The sequence below is a fragment of the Anoplolepis gracilipes genome, chromosome 6 (assembly GCF_047496725.1).
Source record: "Anoplolepis gracilipes chromosome 6, ASM4749672v1, whole genome shotgun sequence".
NCBI classification, from domain to species: Eukaryota; Metazoa; Arthropoda; class Insecta; order Hymenoptera; family Formicidae; genus Anoplolepis; species Anoplolepis gracilipes.
The window spans coordinates 7,965,789-7,983,157 of NC_132975.1; the positions used below are offsets into that span (position 1 = coordinate 7,965,789).

Sequence of the window (17,369 nt, forward strand, 5' to 3'; positions counted from 1 at the left end):
TAATCAATCATATTCTTCTCTAAACTGTAATTGGTTGAGTTTCTTACGACCAACGATTCATTGGAGACGAGGCTTAATTGTATCGCGCGCCTCGACGCGATGTGCGCGCAAGTTCACATTGAACGCCGCTTAGTTGAGATCGCGCGTCACCAGTGATTAAACGTACGCAATCGTCCCACGCATTCTCGCGTTCTTTTTATCCGTACCGAACGAATTTTACGTAGAATAAACGTCGCGAGTGTCGAGTTTAACGGTAGACGATCGTTTCGGTGTATTAATTGGCCGACAAACGGTGTGTGGGGTGTCTTTCCAGTCGTAAAAAATTCGCTCCGCGCTCGGCCGGACCGACGCGTGTAACGTCACGCGGCGTCCTTCAAAGGACACAGTGCGCATTTCGCTCGCTCGGCAAACGTCTCGAATACTATTCGGCATCGGGGAACATCGAGGAGGAATTGCAATTACGAAACAGGTAACGTTGGGTATACTGCGTAATGCATAGATATGACGTAACACGTACATGCAAAATTGGCGCGAACCGTCACGTCTGCCATGTTTATTACGTCATATCGGTGGTCGGAATTTTTATACCAGTCGACAGAGCGTCATACGTAATTAGGCGGAAGTGTCGAGTGAACATATAGACAATAGTTTTAGCGATTTTAATTAATCCACGTAATCGTGATTTAATGTTTTTTCAGTGCTTGATATCAACAGCGTCTCAGATCGTGTTGAAGGAATTTGTAATGCGAATACTCGCATTTTTGTATTTGTGAGTACGTCGACCAGCACAAGGGATTGCCACAATGAATTCATCGCGGCAGATTATCAGCTCTTCTACGATATTCAGTTAACGGTGAGTGAACTTCAATTTAATCTAATTTAATTGTGTTATCGAATATTGCGTGCTATACTATGTGCGGAATTTGTCCAACATAGAGGCAAAAAATATCCTCTTGTTTCAAATTTCAAATTTTGAAAACAGATAATAGAGAATAAAATTTCTTTAATTTATTTGAGATGCTAAAAAACAGTGAACAATATAGAGACAAAAATTGCAATAGACAATTTTTAATAGCACTCTCAGAATATTTGAAAAGGATTAAAATATCTCTTACTCTGTTATAACTTGTACAACAATAAATATACAAAGATAAGTAAATATTATTAAATTTTAATGATGTCTTTATAAATCTTGATTTCGTGAAACTTTATTGTACAACAATAAATATATATTGAATAAAAATAAATAAATATTATTAAATTTTAATGATGCCCTTATAAATCTTGATTTTGTAGAACTTTATTCAGAATATTTCGAGAAAATTCTCTTTCGTTTTGATAATATTTCGGTCTTCGGAGCATTATCTGCTGCTTGTTATCCCGGGATTGAGTTTTTGTGCGGCTTTGCATATGCCAAGTGTGCTAACTCGAAATTCGATAAAATGTCACGCGACTGCCATGTCGTATAACACGGTGTAATTCTGAAATCCCTGGATAGCAGAAAATTTACAGGAGCGTCGCGACGACAGACGCGCGAATTATTTCGTCGGAAGAATTATCAGAGAATTAATCGGTCGCGACGGATAAATGGAATGATGAAATTCTTATCATTTTATAAAAATCAGTTGTTGATATATTGTCGTAGGTCAAGCAAAGTATTGGCAGACACAAAGTTCCGATGTAATTGGCTCTTGTTCAAAACTAGCTACAACTTAAATTAATTACATAATAATTTTGATTTAGTAGACGGCAATATTCGCTGTCGCCAATAGCACACAGTTATCAAACTATAATATTTTGTTGCTGTTTATTTCATTTGTTCGCGTTTAATTCAGTGAATCGGTATCAACGACAAGAAAAAGATTGACAGCAAAAATGATTGAATGCAATATTAACAACGCGATTAAAACCGCAGTCATAAATATATCTATGTTATTCCCACACGGTTTATTAATTATGCATCGAGCGACGCTGCATTATGTCGTTGTAATTATTCATACGATTCGCATAATAGTTTCCGATATCGCAATGAAAATGTAGTAGCGCTGGCGTTTCTCTCATCGGCAACCGAAATTACAGTGTAGCCAATTATAACGCACTGACGCTTTTATTTGTTCAGCAGAATTCGTCAACGAACTATCGTTCTCGATATGTTAAATGACATTCGTTTCTCATAACTGAATTTTGGGCACGTGACAATATTATAATATTCGTTGCTCATTAATTAGTTGCTTTGAATCGAATATCTACCTTCAAACGCACAAGTGAAATAAGTCGATCATTTTGACAATCATCTGACAGGAATAATAATGAAAAAAGATATAGAAAATTATTGGCATCATTAAGATATCGTAAGCACACACTGTTTCAGTTATTAATATTTTAACATTTTATAAAATATTCCCATTTTACAATTTTATTGTAAACTGTAATTCGATTTTAATTTAAAAAAAACTATAATAAATATATGTTTAGATTCATAGAAATAATTTTATTTTTGAACTAAATACTGATTTATGAAATATGGAAAATATTTGTCATAAAAATAGAAACTGGTAGCTTTGAATATAAAATTATTAATTAAATAATATTAAATATGAAATTATTAATTATAATATTAAATATTAATTTTATTGAATATTATGATTTTTCTATATATGTGCTATTAATTAATGTACAAATATCTTTATATATTTTTAAATCTATTTTAATCTACGGGAAAAAAATTTTTTTTTAAATAATACGAAAAATTCTAAAATGCTTAAAACACAAAAAAATTTCTTGTGATCCTTCCATTATAAATAACAACGTTTGATTAAAAGAGCTCACAAATATAATATAGAAATTATATTACTTGCGCAATTTTTAATTTTTATAACTGTATTATATTACTGAAAATCAACTTAATTACCTCATTTTCTCAAGATAAAGTAACACAACTATTAATTCACAAATCTACGAGTTTATATACATATATATATATATATATGTATATCGATTTTTTTCTTACTATTGTATATATACACACACATACACCCCTCTATCCGATTTTCTCCCCATCGTCGGGTATCGTCCGGCTTGCACGGCAGAATATAACGAGGGTAAACGTAATTTCAGACGGGTAAACTACGAATGAGCACGAAAAATCGCCATTTCGCGGATGTTACGCCGTTTTATTATTAAGGCAGACTCTTTCCCCGCCCAGTTCCCTTTGTCTTTCTTTTTTCAAACATATTCGCCGGTAACCCTGCTAATAATCAATTCGATGGTGATTCAGCCCTTTTCCCCGCAGCGTTCGCGGTTAAATATCGACTCGACAAAAGGTTTCACTGTGCGTTATTATTATTCCCTTTGTTGATTCATCGCGACATTTTTAGCCACTCTCTTAATAAAAGTAGGTAACTTTAAGTTATATACTAAATAGGTATCCAATCTCTGTGTAATTTGTATAATTTTTACGTATTATATTTTTGTATAAAAAAATCACAAAAATAACACAACATCACAAAGCTTAAAAGAGTTTTCCTTTTATTAATTATGTTCAAGCTCTAGACTTTTTTTATTATCATAACGAAGTAATTTGATTATAATTATTTTTGTCGATTAGTCGGTGCTGTTATCTTAATTTCACGAATACTAAACCGTCTGTCGATCCTGAAAATCTTCTTACCGTGGCCGAAATTTTCAAAACTATTTGAATAAATGCTTGTATTTACGACAACGAATGGATTAATCGCGCGCATAATCCGTAAGTAAAAGCACTTAGAAGCATAAGCGGAGCTTAAAAGCGCCCCGCGGGTCGTTGGTAATCCTCGCGATTTAACGAGGCGCATGTTTACAAACTGTGTTGTATTGTATATCTATGTGCATCTTGCGGGTTACTATTCGCTTGCTTCGCGTACTTTGTGCTCCACCAGTAAGAAACTTGTCGTCCCGTAAGCGAGCCACGAAACACCCCGGCGGGAAAGCCTCGTAAACTGCAATCGTGTGCATCGCGCGTGGTCTAAATTGTACGCGGCGCAAAACGGCACCATTAGAACGCCCCTAAAACGACGTTTCCGGTATCGCGGTTACGTGACGGACATAACTTCGCGAGTGAAAAGTTTCGTCACGTCGCGATTCTGCGAGGGAACAAATTCATAGATCCGCGCGATCTAAAAATAAAAATAGTCGTACATTTTTACTAACAAAAAATTTTATTCGCCATATAATCTTACGTGTTTCGTTATAAAATTCGTATAAATTCTAAAAGACGAAAGAATTCGTATTCAAAAGCATTTCGCGATATTGTGCGGTTTTTGGAAAATCACAGATCGAATCAACAATAAAAATTATATTTAATTATAAGTTTATATGTAAGTGACTAGAGAGATTTCATCAGCATATATTTATGATAGATATGTTACTTTATAATACATTGCATCGTTGCAAAATTTGTGTTCGATTATAAAAGACATCGCGAGAACGGATATTTTCTCAAGATTTTCCAGATTAAATTTCCGATCCCTTAATCAATAAAATCCCGCCATTAATCGTCAGGTTCACGTATAACGCGAACGAAAGAACGCGATCTCATGCGGTAACGGGAGCCGGCGCGTCGCCTCCTATATGCTATCGAGCAGAAAAGGGAAGCCGAAGAGTTTTCCGTTTCAGGCCAGACACGCGGGCGAGAAGGAGTGCGACCGAGTCGAGCGACTTTAATCGTCGTAGGAATGTCTTTGTGTTAGCGAAACCTCTCCGTGACTGGCGCGGATTTCGAAAGGACGCGCCGCACTGAAACTTGACGATAGCGGATAAACAAAAAATAAAAAAAAATAAAAAATAAAAAAAGAACAAGAATCGGGGATAAGCGGGCGAGAAAAGTCGAAAGAATAAAAACGAGAAAACTATCGGGACAGATGTTTACTTTGGTCCTTATAAGTGTTATAAACTCGCGACACGAGTCAAGTGACGGTATCGATATTATCGTTCGAGATTTCGAAGATTATATTCGAAGAAATATTTGTATACATAGAGGATACTTCACAAATTAATCTTCACAAACAACACAAATTATTCATAATAATTTTTTAAAATAAATTATTGTTGTATCTAGTGATGACGTAAAAATATTGAATGGTGAAGTAATGTAAACTACATTAATATAACAATTTTTGTTTAAAACATTGGCCACGTGATTTGCTTTTAATAAATAAAAGGCTAAAATACTTAATTGTAAAGAAAATTTGACTTTGGTTGCAACTTATTCTATTAATAAATGTGACTGATAAAATATTGACTTAAGATTCATTATAAAATAACACATTTAATTTTATTTAATTTGATCATGTCGTGTGTCTCATTTTCTTCCCCACTTAATATTCATGCTGAAATGTTTTCACTATCTTTCGTTTACGCTTTGTCCGATCGAAAATTGCAAGTAGGTTTCACTTTGAGAATAATCACCGGGTTTGTGAGTGTGGAAAAAGAGCGGGTCGGAAGAGAACGAGAGTGGCGATCGAGCGAAGCACAAACACGATCGGTGATGCGCGCCTGCTGAAATTGGAAATTAATCGGTTTTGCGTTGTTCGCGAGGGTGTATTTCTCGTATGCGAGAATATACCGGTATTTCGCCGAACGAGCGAGCGAACAGTGCTGGCTTCGTTCATTTACGCTTCGATAAATCGAAGCCCGGACGCGATTTCGTCGCCGACCTGCCTGGCGATTTTCGGTGTTTTTAGCGTTTAACGTACGAGTATGCGCGTTTTGTTCGTTCGCGCCAGAATAAATCGAAACGCGATCGTTCGCTCGACCTGCCTCTATCAACCGATTTTTAGTGTTTTCGATGTTTAACATCCTCGCGCGCGTGTCGATGGCTCGTAGATAGCTCTATTTCGTACGCAAAACCTGGCACGATCGATGTCACAGTCAAGCGGATGAAGATTATAGCGATTTTATCGCAATTTTCAAAGCGCGACGTAGTGTCAATATTTGTGCAAAATCGTAAAAAATGCTCGAGGTAGCAATTTTTAAATATATATCTTGCTAAGCAAATTGATTTCAAATTCAATAAAAGATTTTTTTTTTTTTTTTTTTTTTTTTTTAAGAAAGTACAGTTGTTTAAGAATATACTATATGATTCAATTTCTCTTTCCCTCCAATAGTAATTTAAAAAAAATCTCTTTTTGTGCACAACAATAATAATCAACGTATAATTGAAACTATATATTTTTTTTATAAAAAACTTCTCAATTTTAAATAAAGAATTAAAATTAGAATTATTCACAGAAATATACAAAATGTGCAAATTTTTATCATCATTTTATCATTATCAAAATTAAATCAGAATAAGTTATAAAGTCTAAATAATATATTTTTTTATAATTTTTAAGTAAATTTTTTTATTATTAGTTTAAGATGTATTACTAAGAAAATAAAACGCACGTGTATTAAGTTTCATAAATTGTATAAATTGGATATCTCTTTCATGATTATATAATAAACAAGCTATCGTATATTAAGATTTATATCGTATAGATATATATTTGTATCATAAAGATTGATAGCAATTGCGAATATAAAAGCGGACGAAAATGCCGACGAAAAAGCCTCTTTCCCTACCTAGGAATTTCCCGCAGGACAATTCCTTTAGTAGACGAGATTCTGCGCGGGTTTACATAACGGGTAGTCAAAAAGAAGGGCGAAAAGACACAACACAGGAGCATTTCTCCTTGGCATTCCGGGCAACAAAAGAAAAAGAAAGGATCCATGGCAGCACACGCGTTTTTTTCTGTCTTATACATATATATATATATATATATATATATATATATATGTATATATATATGTATATTTTCTAAATAAGACAAAGCTTGTACGTGTACCTGTAATAGTAGACGTGCGCAGAGAAATCTCGGTACAAGATTGCAAAAACAAATTTCAAATCTAAAGTAAAAGAAAATTTAGAAACTCGTCTATTCCGTGCATTAACTACAATCATTCAAGAAGTTAATTGCACCTGTCGGTGATAATATGTAACTTGACAAAAATTTTACAAAAAAAAATATATATATATATATATATATGCAAATCGTGACAAGATTTCTCCTTCGACGCACATATGTAGTACAGCCACAATCGTGAATTTTACCCAAAAACCGAGTCGTCTAGAAATTAACATTTTTATCATGATGCTTGATAAAAAAAATGTATATTGTACCGAGCTCGCCAACTGGCCGACGGGAACGGTACAATAGCTCGCGCGAATTACACGTGCATGGCTGTACCGAGTGGAGAGAGTGGAAAACACCGTTTCCTCTTTCTTTTCAATAAGATAATCGTTCATTATATAAAAAGTGATATAAGTCAAATTTTGAAAAATAAGTGTCTTTAAATGATATTTTTAATCCTTTTGCATCAAAGTTTTTTTAACTAAATTAACTTTAAAATTACAAGTTTATATTACATCAAATAAAATGATTTAATGCAATATGAAAAAAATGGATAATACAATCATTTTTTAATTTTATAATTATTATATATATTATTCAATAAATGATAGAGAAAAAAAAGATTAATTTAAGAAAACCAAAAGAAATAATAATATAACTATTTAAAAAAGTTTTTTAAAATCTGATTACTATATTTATGCAATCTTCAATTACTTCAATTAATCTAAATTATTTTATTTTAAAGCATTATATTGATTTTTTGAAAGAATTTCAAAATTGTGACTAATATCACTTTCAAGATTTGAGAACGATTTATATATTAAATATTATTATATACTGGTTGCATGCATACGTAACGATTACATATATGATAGAACAAGATGGAGCAAGAATATCAAACTTCTTATATCGTGTAATTGAATACGACAATTTCGAAGATATTTACTTATACATTTAATGCAAGTACTGTTCCTTTCATACTGGAATTTGCCCATTATCATCTTCAATCTCGTTCAAATTCTATCAGTGTTGTTTGAACACCTTATATAAACATATCAACATATAACAACGGAACATTCAATTTGTTACGATAAAAAATTAAAAGAAAACATTATTCTTCATTTCTTCTTCTTTCAATTCCTCTCTTTTCTCAGATTTCTTTCTTCTCCTGATTTCTATGAACTACAAATCAGTTTGTAGAATGAGTAACGACGAGTAAAATATTCGTTGGACTTCTGCGTATTCGTGATTGGAATACTTTTGAGTATCTACCCGGGTACTCTTTCTTCCTCCTTCGTCCCTTCCTATTGTTACATAGTCTTTTTCTCTTAATTCATCCGAGAATTAAACGACTTTTATCGAGAAAACTTGAAAGCGTGAGCTAGAATACACACACACACGCGCGCGCGCGCGCGCGTGTTTATTCATGTGTACAGTTTTATTTGATTAATGATTACGATAGAATTTTTTTCACGTTTACAGTGGCAAACGACGAAAAAGAAATTTTTTTCTTTACAAGATGTTTGTTGTCCAATTACAAATTACATTTTTGTCCCTTTTTCCCTCAAATTTTTTAAAGTTTTAAGCTTAATCGTATGTTGTCAAAATTAATAGCTTTTTATTAAATTAATATAAAGGAGAGACTTTCTTTCGTATTCTAAAAATAAAATTTTCACATTTAAGAACATTATATTAATAATTATTAACAGAGAATTTATAATATTTCATTTAAACAAACAACTGTTTAATAATTAGCAATTAATTAGAGATTCTGGATCTTCGTAAGAAAACAACAATAAGAATAACAATATCAGTATACTCGCCGCTTGTTACTGTGAAAGTTTTCCGAGAGATACTTTTGGTGTCTTTAGAAATACGAGAGATACTGGGGATAGCGATATTTATTGCGCTACCCTCTACACCGAAGCAGGCGGTAACGAGAACAGGCGAGATATATTGTGAAAACTTGCAGAAAGATACATTAAAGAGGGGATTCTAAGTTGGAAAAGAGTGAATAGGGTAAGAAAAGGACTTAGTCGTTAACGAAGGAGTGTTCGTAAAATTAAAGCGAGAGAAAAAGATATACATGAAATCGCGTAAAACTTTGACGTTAACACGGTTGAAATCCGCACTCACTTGGATTAATTCTACTTAATGTTATCATCATGTACTTCAAAAATTTCAACAATTTAATATATATATATATATATATTATTGGAGACGTTATGGTTTTTATGCGTACAACTAATATTTAAAAAATTATTTATTAAATATGTAAATATATATATATATATATTTATTTATTTATTTGTTTATATATAAAATATTAATAAATATTAATAAGAACGTTAATATTCTAAAAAAAGCAAATAAATAAAATGTGGATTGTGATAGATTGAAACATATAGAAATTTATGATTGATACTTGCAATATTAGATTATTATTACGAAAATCAACACAAATCACGTTGATTGATTGAGATGATAAATTTAATTTCTTTCGCATCGCATTAATTGTAAACAAGAGTGAGGGGTAAAAATTCGATCGATAGAAAAGACTGGACGAAACCATTGACGAAGAAATAGAAAATCGAATAGAGAAAAAGATAGGAATTGCGGGGCACCGAAAAAAGAAAACCGCTGCAAAACTTTATTCGCTGTTTCTCTCTCTCTCTCTCTCTCTCTCTCTCTCTCTTGACTGTGAATGCTCTTAAACGAAATTACAGCTCGGCCAATTTGTCCTAACGTGATTATTGGCAGAATTTTCTGAGATTGCAATTAGATTAGGTTAAATACAGTCGCGACGGCTTTCATACCAAATAAAAATCAATAACAGACGTTTAATAAGAACTTTGGCAAATTTTCCTCCAAAGAATTCAGTTTAAAAAAGAAATTAAAAAATTAAAACTACAATTTTTTATTTAAAAGTTTCAATAGGCGATATTTTATGATAGGTGATGTATCTTTGAATATAAAAGAAAATTTAAATGTGTATTGATTTCATATAAAATTACCAATAACAATTTACCAAACATACATATATACTTTTATACTATTTTAAATCATGTAGCACTAATATATAAAATTGAAATTGAAACGTTTACCAAAAATCTTGTAGATAATAAAAGATTCTTACGTGTTCATTATTTACTTGTTCATTGAGAGATTTATTGACTCTCGAAATACAATTATTTGAAGTTAAAGAGCAAACATTTTCCATCTCGCGAAAAATGTGAAAGCTAAGAGAAACAATGAGCTTTGTCAATAAAGTATAATTATATTTTCCATTAAATAAAATTGCAAGGAAGCTAATTCCGTATAACACGATTATAGCGTTTATATGATTACAATTAAGTTTACAATAAAGAAATGATTAAAGTCAACATAAAATATTTTTTCCAAAAGAAAGATTTTTATCCACCTGAATAAATACAACATTATAAATAAATTCGCGTAATACAAACATTGGGCTAGATGTAATGCGCCTAATTAATTACGAGAAAAATAATAAAGCAGACTAAATTACAGCAGACTAAATTCTGATCGCACAAGTATATAATAAATATGAAATTATTATTTTATTTATTTGCACAATTTAGCAAATACTTGTACATCACGCATTATAATAAAATTGCAAACAAATTAATCTGAAAGATTATCTGACAACGTTGTGCAATTTTGGAGAATTAGTTTGTACCGATAACTAATGATTACTATTTTCGAACTCTAATTAATTGCATTAATTACGACGTAAGAAACCTAAAGAAATTAGATTATTCCGATATTCGAGCTTATATTTGATATTCTTTTATATGTCAAGTCTTCTGGTATTTATAACAAATCGTGTTCAATATTATCACTAGAAAACAATGCTGAATAGTTATTCGCGGATAAATTCATCCAATTTGTCAATCTTATCATCTCCGACGTCGATGAAATATTATAGTCGAAACGAAAAGTTTCGTAGAACTTGTGACAGTAGGGGAAGACAAAACCATTACTTCATTACCAAAAAAAATCTCTGAAAGATGAAGGATAAACACGAACTTGTGTCGGCGCGTCATTTCATTAACAGTTAGTGGCTTCATTTCCTACGCAGGGAACAATTTATTTATCGAGCGGGACAAAAGTTTCGTACCAACAAACACGCGATTCGCAATGATACTTTGTAACGACATAATTATTGTTTTTCCTTTCGGGGGAGGGAGAGACAGAATTGATAAAAAATTATCCAAACATTATTCAAAAAGTAATTAAATTTAATAATACGAAAATGTAAAACATTTATCATAATTTTGAAAATATAAATTAGGAAGAATAGTTAACGTTATACTGATATTTATAATTCAAAGTCTTTTTTATAACATTTTTTATTTTAAGTTTCTTTTCTAAATTTATTAGAATTATGATTTTTCATAATTAATAGATGAAGTGTAATACAAAATTGTCCTCATCCACGCAATGACAAATCGTAAAATTGTTTAATATCTTTATGTTGGATTGATTACGCTGCTATGTATCGCGGTAAGATTTATTGTCTATAGTAATTATAGGAATTCTTTTTAAATTGGGAAAGCAAAATGTCATGTGGAATGAAATAAATTGATTTCACAACGATCGTGCTAACGTTAATAACAAGAAATTAATTGTTTTCTTTATCAAAATTTAGAAAATATGAAACGATATCAAGAACACGCTTGTAGTATGATAAAGAAAAATAAAATTTAGTAATTATGAGACAAAAAATCATCTATTTGTAATTTTAAATGTTTTATATTAAACAAGTAATAAATACATAAATATTTCCATTAGATTATACACGAAGAGAAAAGAAGTAAAGACATAACAAAAAGAAGTAATCAAGTGCGCTCCATATAATTGCATATTTTTACATGTCATATATGACATAATATGATATTATTTCGCAGCACGATAAAGGGCAAAAAAAGGAAAAGAAGTAATTTCAGTGGTCAATTGAATCCCAGCGAGAGATTTAACTACAATTAAACTCACGTACTTTATCGCGCGCGATATAGTGGCAAAAAATTATCTTTATTCCATTCATTTTTCAGCTTTTCAATTATCAATTATCAATTATTACATAAGATTTAAATAGTTATTTTTTTCGGCATAGTATAAAAAAACAGGTTCGCGAGAATTTATAACAATACGATAAATGGAAGTAATGATAAAATATTTACCGGTGCGGTAAAAATATCTAGAAACTGAATTTGATTCTTATATTGGTCCCACAATAATTCATGCGATCAAATGTACAAAAATAATTAGAAACATTCTTTTTTTTTTAAAATGCGGTTAAAAATTAACATATTCAATTAAATGAAAATAAAATATTCAATAAGTTTTTTATTCATAGAGAATGCAATTTTGATTTGACTGACGGCTGCCTCGTGAATATTTCGCCTAATTCAAATTTCAGAAGTCGCGTGTTCATGAGGTAATGATGTTTACTTTCTGTCACAATTTTATTTGACGATTTTACTTGACGAACGCGCGCACAGCGTAATACAGATGCGTTCTTTGCGCCAAATCGCGGCGAACCGAATTTCACGGCGGCGGTGGCGGCTCAGCATCCAATTTCATTAATCGTTCCGCCAAAACCTCCCTCGCTAACCATTCCCCCCCCTCAGTTATCCACCAATTTCACTTAAATCGTAATCTCGGACGTGAATCCTCTCCTCGTACCTGCCTATCGCAGCCTTTACACCGACACTCCGCATCCTCCTCTCCCTCCGCTTTGGCCCGGTTGCAACTAGCAGACGGTTAATCCGCAATTGGTTTCGCTAGCAGCGCGATTAAACGGAATTCCCAAATGATTTCGGCCCTTTCTCCCCGTCACGCGCTCGATTATTTGCAGATACGACGCGCAGAAATTTCCTAACCCAGAGTGATGCAACGCGATCTGAAGTGTAGGATATATTTATATGTTTTTCTTTTAGCACGGTTATGCGTCAGTTACTTTCAAGCGAGCGATTGTTTATTTGTAGCTTGGTAGCAAGATTATTCAGTCATGAAAAGTTAAAAAAAAGAAAAAGATATTAGTTGGCTGCAGAAATTGCTATTGTTACATTAATTATGGAGTACAATCATGAAAAGTAATCAATTGTTTCTGACGTTTTTGTAAAAGTTCTAAGATTATAATAAATCATGAATATTAATGTTTTGTATAATTGTGAATTATGTGATAAAATATTTCGTAGATATGTAGAAACATAAAAAAATATTAATTAAAAGTTAACCAAATATTTATATAAAGCTGTAAATATGTAGAGACTATAAAGATAAACACATTAACTTGGTCATAGAGAAACGAGAAAAGAATTAAAATAAATATTTAATTTATACTATATATTGACAGTATACCAATTAATATATCATTACATAAGTTTGTTTTGAAATTTTCAAGTGTTCCTGTATCAATAATGTTAATTAAATTTCCGATGTGCTCCAACGAGTAAGAGAAATGTTATATACGAACTGAGAAAAGAAATAATATCAAATGTAACACAATTAGTGTAATAATCATTAAATTAAGCAATTAGTTATATAATTATAGTTTATTAAAATCAACGTAGCTGCTTGATATACTTGCTCCATTTTGTTTATAGCTTAACCAATACCACAATAAATTCTATATATTACAATACAATCAAATTACTAACAATATAAATACATACACATAATAGATAATATAATTAACATTATAAGCCGTTTTATTATATTAAATTATAATTAACACATTATAAGCCGTTTTATTATATATATGTTCTAATTGTTAGATGTATCTTCTATTCATAGTTGCTATACTATTTTTATGACGATTGCCAGCTCTGGCATTTATTAGGAACGACTTATAATGTGTTAATGTGATTATTGACTGTGAGGTGAGGGTGTTAAAAGGATTTCAGGGAATACCAGGTAAAAAAACCCAAGCATCTTGTCCCACCAAATATACAAATGAATGACCATGCTTGCGAAAGGAGGAAACCCACTCTATCTCAGACATCTTGCGTTAGTTAAAGAAAGTGCCGCAAATTGTGTTAATAACTAAACGCAATAATAAAAAGAAACGAAACAACGTAAACGGAAATGTTATATTCAGTGATAAGTTCAATTTAATTCGGTTCAATCGGATTATCGAATCAGCTCTTCGCAACCCCCTAATAATTTAATTTTGATTATTATTGCATCAAGATAAAGATTTGTTTGGATAATTGCAGAATACGATATTACAATGAAAAGCAAAATAATTATGGAATTTATTACATTTATTATATTAGAATAAAATTCCCTCTTATTATATATATATATATACACGTAATTTATAAAATATTACAACTTGCGGAAAAAGATTTTTCTCTTTTTTCATATTTCTCAGTTAACATAAATCATATAACAATTTAATAATTATTATGAATTGTTGGAAACATTAACCAACAATTTATATGTAGGATTGTTTCGTCAATTCTACATTAATAAATAAATAATAAATATTATCTCATGCCAAGTTATTATTATAAATAAATTTTTCAATAAAATATGTATTCTGGAATTATTATTGAAATATTAAGTACAAGAAAAGTTGCGAAAAGTAACGAAATAATGTCGATGATTTAGAATGTTTACCGATACGATAAATGCTGATTCTCAAATGATTCCGCGAAAAAACGTTGATGTAGGCAAAAGCATCGATTGACTATGCAACGACGATTTTAATGACGAGTGGATCGCGCATTAAATGGCATCGCAGCGATAATAATTTATCTCAATATCGATCAATTCGCATGGGGAAGAGAAAATCATTCCGCGAGAAAATTAAAATTTTCCGGAAATCGGGTTTTCTCTCTTTTTGATGCAGATGAGCATCGAGAGATATCAATAGCGCTTAAAAACCAGACATGGATATTATGCATTTTTCCGTTAACTCGTTACCTTGTCATTAATGAGAAAAATATGACCGATCATATCGTTCATCCTTTCGTATATATCGATTTGAAAAAAATTACTGTGACGAGATGAGAAAGAGAAAAAGAAAATAAAGAGAGAGATGCTGTTGGACTCATCAATCGAGATGAGCGATAAGTCAATCCAAATAATGTTTCGTTAATATCTTTTTGAAATTAATCAAATATTGTAGAATATAGTGAAATTGTAGATTAATTTCTTTCTGCAAAGTGCAATCTAAAAGAGAGATTTTTTTTTATTACCAACTTAAATATATAAAATATTTTCAAAAACTCTTTTTATATGCAGATATTAATTCTATTTTACAGATTATACTAATAAATATATATATTTAATAAATAAATAAATAAATATATATATATATATATCAAAGTTGAATTAGTTATTGTAGTTAATATAATTCAATTTTCGTTATCCCAAATAATATTACAATAGATATAATGAATAATCACCTTCCGCACGAAAACTAAATAAATTAATTGCCTTAATATTAATTTATGGAATTGATTGAAAATACTCTTGGGGTTTCCATTAATCAAAGTCTATTACATTTTGTTGGTTTCATTATTGAAGCAAAACTAAGAAAGTTAAAAATGAAATCTATTAAGGAGCTTTGTCTATTTATATATCTCTTTCCTTCTTTCACTCTTTCTCACGAATTAATCAATCGATGCTCTTTTTATTCGCAATAATATAGATAACTTTCAAATAATAAATATTATATATATATATATACACTGTAATCCGTATATCCACTCACTCTATTCTTGTTGTATAGTTTTGTACATAATATAAGCGAGTTATCTCTTCTTGTTTAATAAAAAGATTTCACTGCATATAATTATGAGATGAATATCAAATAACTATATTTTGGGTGTGCGTGGATGCGGACTGATAAATGACAGTGATAAGTAAACAAGATAAGAGTCTGAAGAATATTTTTTAATACATGAGAATCTATTAGACTCTCTAAATGATCGACTGTTCCATGGAAGAATTGGCTGTAATAATTGGGTTGAATTTTACAATGTTTTTGCATCCTATTTCACAATATACTGCAAAATAAAAGAGTTTTATTATTACCGAAGGTAGGTGGAAAACATTTTAGATAAAAAATATTTTGTATATTTTACAAGCATGATCATAATATAGTTTTTCCATGGAACAGTTGCCATTTTTGCGATTAAATGATCAGATCCACGAGATTGAGAAATGGAAGTTCGAAAATGATTATTGGCGCAACTAGGTTGAATGTACATATTATATATTCCTTCCCAACTTTAACGTATCATTTATTTTATCCTAGAAATATGATTAATAAAACTGTATAAAAAAAGTTACTGTATAAAAAAAGAAATAATCTAATCTAATATTTTAAATGTATGTATGTGTGTAATAATACATATTGATTACACACATGCACACTGTAAAATTTTATTTACTTTATCTCTCAAAGTTTATTTTTCTTCTTATCGACTTCCTAGTTACGCCTCTCAGAATATAATGCTTGTATGGAGGTCGATCACCACAATTGGTGAATTTATTTCGCTTTTCACTTTTTATCATTTTAATCAGGACATCGACAAATTTATTTGCATTTTCTACTTTAACTCTTAAGATAAAAATTACGTAATCGATCTCCAGAATTAATGGATGTGCATATTCTTCACAACAGACCGAGAAACGCGAGACGGATTCTCGCGAGGACCGTGATAGCGAAGTTATCGCTGATGCTGCGACTCTTCCTAGCCGATCCGTCGTGAGACGCGCTCTTCAATGGTCCAGCAATTGGCCAGTTCACTCGACCATATGAAGCGGTCCGCCACCGATCTCGTGTCTCTCGGCTGATTATTTTATTCCCTTACTCATTTTTCTTAATTTATGCTCCATTTTGTTGATTTGAAGAAAAGATAGCAAGGTAGGAATGGGAAGGAATAACGCTCATTAGATCCCTTCGCGAGAATAACATTTTGAAAACGAAGAATGAATTGATCGACAAATCAATATTTGCGAACGATATAGAGATCGGTCTTGTCCATGAGATATAATTAAACATAATATTATATATCTATTATACTTAAAATTTAACACACATTAAAAGAGATTATTCAATTATTCTGCCGATCAATGACGTCACAATTTATCAATCGGTACGCTTTCATAATTCAAAGTGCAGAGAAATGCTTGATATAGTTTTCGCAAATCAAATGTTCGACCGCACATATGTTCGCTCAGAACAGTGTACAAAGTTAAATTAGTATTTGCCAACAGATGTCATAAATCTTGCGGCGAGATTCCAATTTCAAGATTGAATATCGCGGAACTGTATCGTATACATGTGTTCTCGTTAATAAAAGAAAAAAGCATTTCACGATAATGACATGTCACGCTGAAACTCGGTAAAATTCTCAGTAAACTGATCTATCAGAAAACAGCTGATCGTGTGCTACAATG

General features: G+C 31.2%; 1 protein-coding gene and 1 long non-coding RNA gene across 14 annotated transcripts in view; one reads left to right on the forward strand and one right to left on the reverse strand.

Annotated features, from left to right (window-relative positions):
- Positions 1-17,369, reverse strand: part of LOC140666485 (latrophilin Cirl) — a 418,870-nt gene that overhangs the window by 31,063 nt on the left and 370,438 nt on the right. The window lies entirely within an intron of this gene.
- LOC140666490 (uncharacterized) overlaps positions 57-17,369 on the forward strand; it is a 268,533-nt gene continuing 251,220 nt past the window's right edge. For 2 of the 4 annotated variants that reach the window (XR_012046759.1, XR_012046760.1), the window contains exons 1-2: positions 74-469; positions 699-853. This is a non-coding gene — a long non-coding RNA (uncharacterized lncRNA). Of the gene's footprint in view, positions 470-698; positions 854-17,369 lie in introns of all 4 variants that reach the window. The other 2 variants (XR_012046758.1, XR_012046757.1) reach the window with 2 other exon arrangements.